We start from the raw sequence: 6,000 nt of genomic DNA on the forward strand, positions 1-6,000 counted from the left end.
TGTGTTAATTTTTTCTTGATTCCATCGGTCATTTTGCCGTGGTTGTAATTTTGCGGGACGGGTGCGGGACGCCGCTTGACACCTGACTCAACAGCCCTTCTACACGCCTGCTACCCGACCTCTCATCTCCTCCCTGGGTCGCCGGAGGTCCGCTCGTCCCACGCACTGGCCCGTCCTCCGGCGTGTTCGGATCCCGCAGCTCCGTCCCTCGACCCATGCACCCTGCCCCGCGCCGCCGGGCAGCACCTCGTCACTCTCTCTCCTCACTATTGGACTTGCTCCATACCCGTCTACATCCGCCCACCGTCCACGCGTCCACCCCGCAAGCCAGCGGCAGACTCCCAACCATCAACCCCCAAGCGAAGGCTGCCACCGCCAAAACTGATTCAATCGTGGAGCTCCTCCGTGATTGTTCCACCGTTGTCAGCTGCTCCCTCGGATGAGGACAACGACTCAATGTGGTGGTACAAGTCCCAGCCTCTGCAATTGGACAAGATCAAGCCCGTATCTCTACTATACTTAAAAAGAAGGAACATGTTCCCCTTTTCCCCTGCTTTCGTCGTCTCATTTTCTGGTAGCTTTCGTCGTCTCATTTTCTGGTAGCTTCCGCACTAGGTCGCTCCACCAAGTTGGGCCAGGCCCATCACAATGCATCCGTCGGCGCGTCCCTGGTTCCATCTTCCAATTCCCTAGGATACCACGACCTGCTGCCCCGCCGCCGCCTCCCATCAACCTCCAGCACCGCCCCACCGCCAGTTCGCCCCCCACGGGTCCGATGAGACGCGCAACGGTACATCGCCTGACTGCTCCCTCCTCCACCTCCACCTCGGTCGCCATGGCCTCCTCCTCTTCCCAGTACCCTCCCTCAAGTCCCTCCTCGCTGGTCGTCGACATGGAGACCGGCCGGGCGGCATCATGAGGGCCCTCACCTGCCTCCACGCCCACGAGGGGCCCCGATTCAAGAGTCTACCCAGGACTACGGCCTCGGCTAACCCTAGCCGTCTCAGTCTCCGGCGGCCATGGAGGGCTCGGATCCGTCCTCTGTGACGCAGCGCCGCTCTCGGCCGACCTCCCGCTGCCGCTGTGCGCGCATAGGTATCCTGCTGCCAGGGAAGACGCGCGTCGCCCCTCGAATGACCAACTCTCTGCTCGCTTCAGCCTCCACTACCCCAGATATGGCCACGAAAAAGCTTCACTCAGCTGTAACCGTCGGGCGAAGGGATGCGGTGGTGCCTGGCCTCCAACCGTCGGCCGTGGAGAGCCCAGCTCTCTTGATTCTGAAATTGGGTCCGAGGATTAGATGAGTTTTTAGGATGGAAATTTCATCAAGGATCTTGGATCGTTTTTTTTTTTGTTTATGATTTGGATCCAATTGTCCTGTTCATGTTTTTTTCTGATGGAAATCTTTTCAGGCCAGTCAAGCAGCTCTGCTCCGCCATCACGCATTGCAGGATGCTTGTCCCCATCCTCGTCCCTAAGCTCTATCCCCGACCAGGGCAACAGGTAAGGTCGCAGACTACCCCTCAGACGTCGCCTCTAATTTCCACCTCGCACTAGAGTTAGGTCTATTTGAGTTTTGACTCTCAATCTGGAGTAACGATAGATATATGCATTAGGAGCAATTGCAGTAGCATCACGTGAGTTTTGGAGTCGCTGACAGGTGCGGCATCATGCTCGGGAACGAGGTGTCCCAGGTGATCTTAATTTCAGCGCTTTTTTTGTGGCCTCTGACCTTGAGGATGAAGAGGACATCTACACACTTGAGCTCGGCCAGAGAACCTCAATGGAGGAGATACGTTTCTATCCATTCTCCTTGATTTCTCCCTTCTCGCTTGTAAATTTTGCCACTCACATCTCTATTTTGTCTTTCTCAGATCAACCACCATAGCCAGCAAGGATAGGTCGAGCAAGCAACCTCCATGGCCAGCGGAGCAAGAGCACAAGAAGCATCAAGCAGTGGATAGAACCATCAGGCCACTCTCGTCTGTCATGCACGCACGGCATATGCTGGCAGCACGGTTTTAGGCTGCCTCCCCGATGAGCAGTGGCGGCGTCGATGCGACAAGCTTGCGGTGCTCGGTTTCCTTGAGTCAAGTTATGGTGCGATTGGCGGCGTTGCCTGCACGTGTCCTTGCTGGCAACCTCTCCATTGACATCATCAGCTGCCTATGGCGGGCTGGCGGGAGCAGAGGCGTCGTGACGAAGGTTAAGCTCATGGTCTGCTTCTACTTGGCGCTTTAAACAATGTTTTGTAGTTGATGCCTGTAGTTTGGTATCGTTTTAAGTTGAATGCTTGCTTACTGACTGCAAGGACATGATGGAATTGATTTCATAGAAGAAGTTTGCTCTGCTTTTTCAGAATTTTTCTTAGCATTGGAACAATCTGCATCTTGAAAAGGTAAAAAAATTGTTGATGTACTGCTGCATTTTATTTCAACCTGTAGCTTACTTTATCCTCTCTATGAAGCTTATATATACCTTGGTTGTGCATATTGAGATTGATTTGTTGAAACCATTGTATTCTATAACCAGTAAATCTTCTCACATTCTTTTACCATCCACACAGTTAAAGGTACAAAAGGTACTAAAGGGGTGTCCTGCACAACCAGTACGCGGCTGTTATGTTCACATTCTTTTACCATCCACACAGTTAAAGGTACAAAAGGTACTAAAGGGGTGTCCTGCACAACCAGTACGCGGCTGTTATGTAGATGAGGGAGAAGACAAGAACAAATGCTGATTGAGGTAGGGTGCTCAGGGTAGTTATGTCTGCAAGCAAGGAGGAAGGGGGCAAGGTGGTGAAGACAAGGGTTGTGGTGTTGGTCGACTGTGCCTGCTCGTCGCCGACTGGTCTGAGTAGCACTACGGCTGCGGTATGAAAGCTCCTCTGGTGTGTCTATGTTCCTCAACATTTTTCATTGATGCCCGCCTTGATGTTGCTGGATACATGTCATTTCTTGGTCGTGCATGACTGAAATTATATTAATATTAAAGCCTGTGTCACGTATTATTTGAGTCCCATGTTTAGTGCTTCTGGCTAGCTATTTCATGAATGTGTAAACACAGTACCTCTTACTCAAGTAGGGCCTCACTCCGCACTTTATTTGTTTCAGCAATTTCTCCGGTTGATGCTACTTATTTTACGAAATCTTCTTTTGCTATTACACTATGTGCTGTGTCACTAAGTTCCAATTATAGCCTTCCCATGCAGTATCATTATGCAGTATACCGTGGAGTATCATTATGCAGTATCCCATGAAGTATATGCAAATTTATCTTTTTTGGATTGTATAATGCATATTACGGCATCACTTTTTCCGCCTCAACCAACTTGCTTCACATGTGATCGTAGTGTCCTCTTTCATTTTCACCAGCGACAAATGACCTAACAAGTAATGATACTGCAAATCTTATATTATTGCACCACTAGAAGATTAATTCAGTGATCACAGAACCTACCATAGCTTCTTTCAGATACATTAATTCAGTTTGGAACACTGGAAGCTTAATTTAGTTTGGAACATCAACCAACTTGTCTCCAAACACACTTAGGACGGTACCCATAAAGATTACGGTGGCATCCCCGAACGCTTTATCCTCTTCAGGAGTAAGCGTGCCTCTGGGAGTACCTTCCGCAACTCGGTGCACGCCCATAGAAGTGAGCCACAAGAGGGTCTTATTGCGGTGACCCAGCATACCACTGCATGTTGTAGTATACAAGTCGTTGATATGATCTTTGCGAAGGGACTTCTTCACAATTCGCCATATCCCTCAGAGTGGTACAACAGAAACATTGCAGGTCATAACACTCCATACTTTATTACAAACATTGTCTTAACAAGTTGGTATTCTCACAGGTCCTATGAGAACACCCTAAGATACTACTTAAGTACGATTACAACTCATAACCAATATAAAGAGCTCAACAACTTATTTAGGTAAGTTCTACGCTGCTCGGCTCTATGATGCTAAGGTATGTCACTACTCCTCCACCTCCGTGTCATCTGGTCCGTAGACTATCCCATAGTCTACGCCTTCCACTCCGCCGGTAAGATCAGGTTCTTCGTAGACCAGCTCGTAGCTTCCTTCTGGTGCTCCATCGTTGATAGCCTCCACTTCCGGATCACAGTCTAGCAAGGGTGTCGAAAGAAAGTGAGTACAGAGGTACTCAGCAAGTTCTAAAAGAGTAAAAGGTGTTTGATGCACTAGCTACGACCATTGATCAGGAAATCGCAGGTCAATGCATGTTTTTGAAATCATTTCTTCAAAAGGTTGCTTTTATTATGAAAACTATGCCCGTCAGTCTTCACAGGTTGACTAGAACTTCACGGAGTTCCTTTCCTGCCGCGTTCGCAGTTTCCTTCCCGGAATAAGGAGTGACAGCCACAATTTGATACACTCTGCAGAGGTGCGTTACTTTTCCCACAAGAGATCTCACCCTTTTTGCCATCCGCAGGGACTTGCTCCCGTTCACACTTCCTTTGGTGTGAGGCCAGGTATAAAGATCCAAGCCCACACCGCCTTCTCCGCGACTGCAAACCCACCCTTTTGTCCAACCGTACACCTTCCGTAGACTTCCCCCGATAAGCCGGCTTTACTCATGGTGGACTCCGGACAATCCCGCATAGATCGTAGAGCTTATCATCACTAATGGATGGGGATTTAAAAGGATTTCCCAACCTATTGCGGTGCCTCAAAGACCCCACCGGCTCTCCGATCCGTTGGCGTGCAGAAGGGAAAAGATACAGCTGGCTTTTCCAGAGCCATTATAGATCTCATGGTCAACGCGGTTTGTACGGCACTAGAATCACTGGACGGCATTGGTAATTAATCCTAGGGTGATATAACCCATTGCAATGGAACCTCCACCATATCAACACATACCATGGTTCCATTGCCAGCCACATAGTCATATTCATAGTTGGAAAATAACATTTCATTTGCGATGCAGGAATGATAAGTATATAGCTTTGCATTAAAGTAGTAGAAAATAATCAAGTTGACATGAGCAAGGGTGAACTTGACTGTGGACTGCGAGATAGTGCAGTTCAATGCAGTTGATGGAACCTGGACCTCGGGTTCTGTAAGAAGCATCATTGTCCGGTAAGGACAATGTTATAAAATCCAAATGATGCAATCATGGATGGATTATTTTATGTTGAATCCCTTTACCCCAATGAGTTATTACAATTTAGGGTTGTATTTAAGATTTATGTCTTTGACGGTAATTTACAATTGATTTAAAAGTATTGATCATTGTAATTCACACAAAGTACAACAATTCAAAGTAAAATTATTTTACTTGATGATTACCTTAATCATTCCAAAAATAAATGAAAATTATAGAGTTACCTCTATAGTTTTTGGAATAAAAGGGAATATAGTATTTTTCTGAGAAAAATACCCTTTTCAAAAGAAATGACTTGGATTAGTAGAATTTCATTTTTGAAATGTTTGAAAATAAGTATTTGAACTTATTTGAGATTTTTCCTTGAATTTTAATTACAAGGAAATAATAATTTTAAATTCCAAGTTATTATTTAAATCCTGAAAATTCATAATTTTGAATTTGTTTCATAAATTCCATTTCATATTTTATTCTTGTGAAGATTTATTTTTCATTCATAAATCCAATTTTTATTGGATTTTTAGAGTTGTTTATGATTTATTAAAATTTGGTAAAGTTTTGGTCTTTTATTAAATGTAAAAAGACCAAAATACCCCCTGGACTCATATTGGGCCCACCTTTCAATAACTTAAACCCAGTGGACGTCCCAATAAGGTGGCCCCTCTTTTGGGTTCGGTGGCGCGAAGCGGCCCACCTCACTCACTCTCACTCGGCCCTCTCACTCACTCGATCTAACCCTAACCTCTCGGCGACTCCCGTGGCGATGGCGTCGCCGCCATGGCCGCCGCCTGCTCCGCCATCGCCGGGCTCCTCCGCCGTAGCCACCTACCGAACTCCGAACCGCCGCGAGCAGATCTATCGATCCGTCCGCG

General features: G+C 47.1%; 1 long non-coding RNA gene across 6 annotated transcripts; it reads left to right on the forward strand.

Annotated features, from left to right (window-relative positions):
* Positions 1–631: 631 nt before the first annotated feature.
* LOC127315593 (uncharacterized) lies at positions 632–3,019 on the forward strand. Of its 6 annotated transcripts, none has more exons than XR_007860133.2 (5): positions 632–1,287; positions 1,413–1,503; positions 1,617–2,205; positions 2,360–2,398; positions 2,567–3,019. It is a non-coding gene; the product is annotated as an uncharacterized lncRNA (long non-coding RNA). The 6 variants fall into 6 exon arrangements; XR_007860134.2 differs by having other exon boundaries at positions 632–790; XR_007860136.2 differs by having other exon boundaries at positions 633–1,287; positions 1,661–2,205.
* Positions 3,020–6,000: the final 2,981 nt, after the last annotated feature.

This window comes from Lolium perenne, chromosome 7 (assembly GCF_019359855.2).
Source record: "Lolium perenne isolate Kyuss_39 chromosome 7, Kyuss_2.0, whole genome shotgun sequence".
NCBI classification, from domain to species: Eukaryota; Viridiplantae; Streptophyta; class Magnoliopsida; order Poales; family Poaceae; genus Lolium; species Lolium perenne.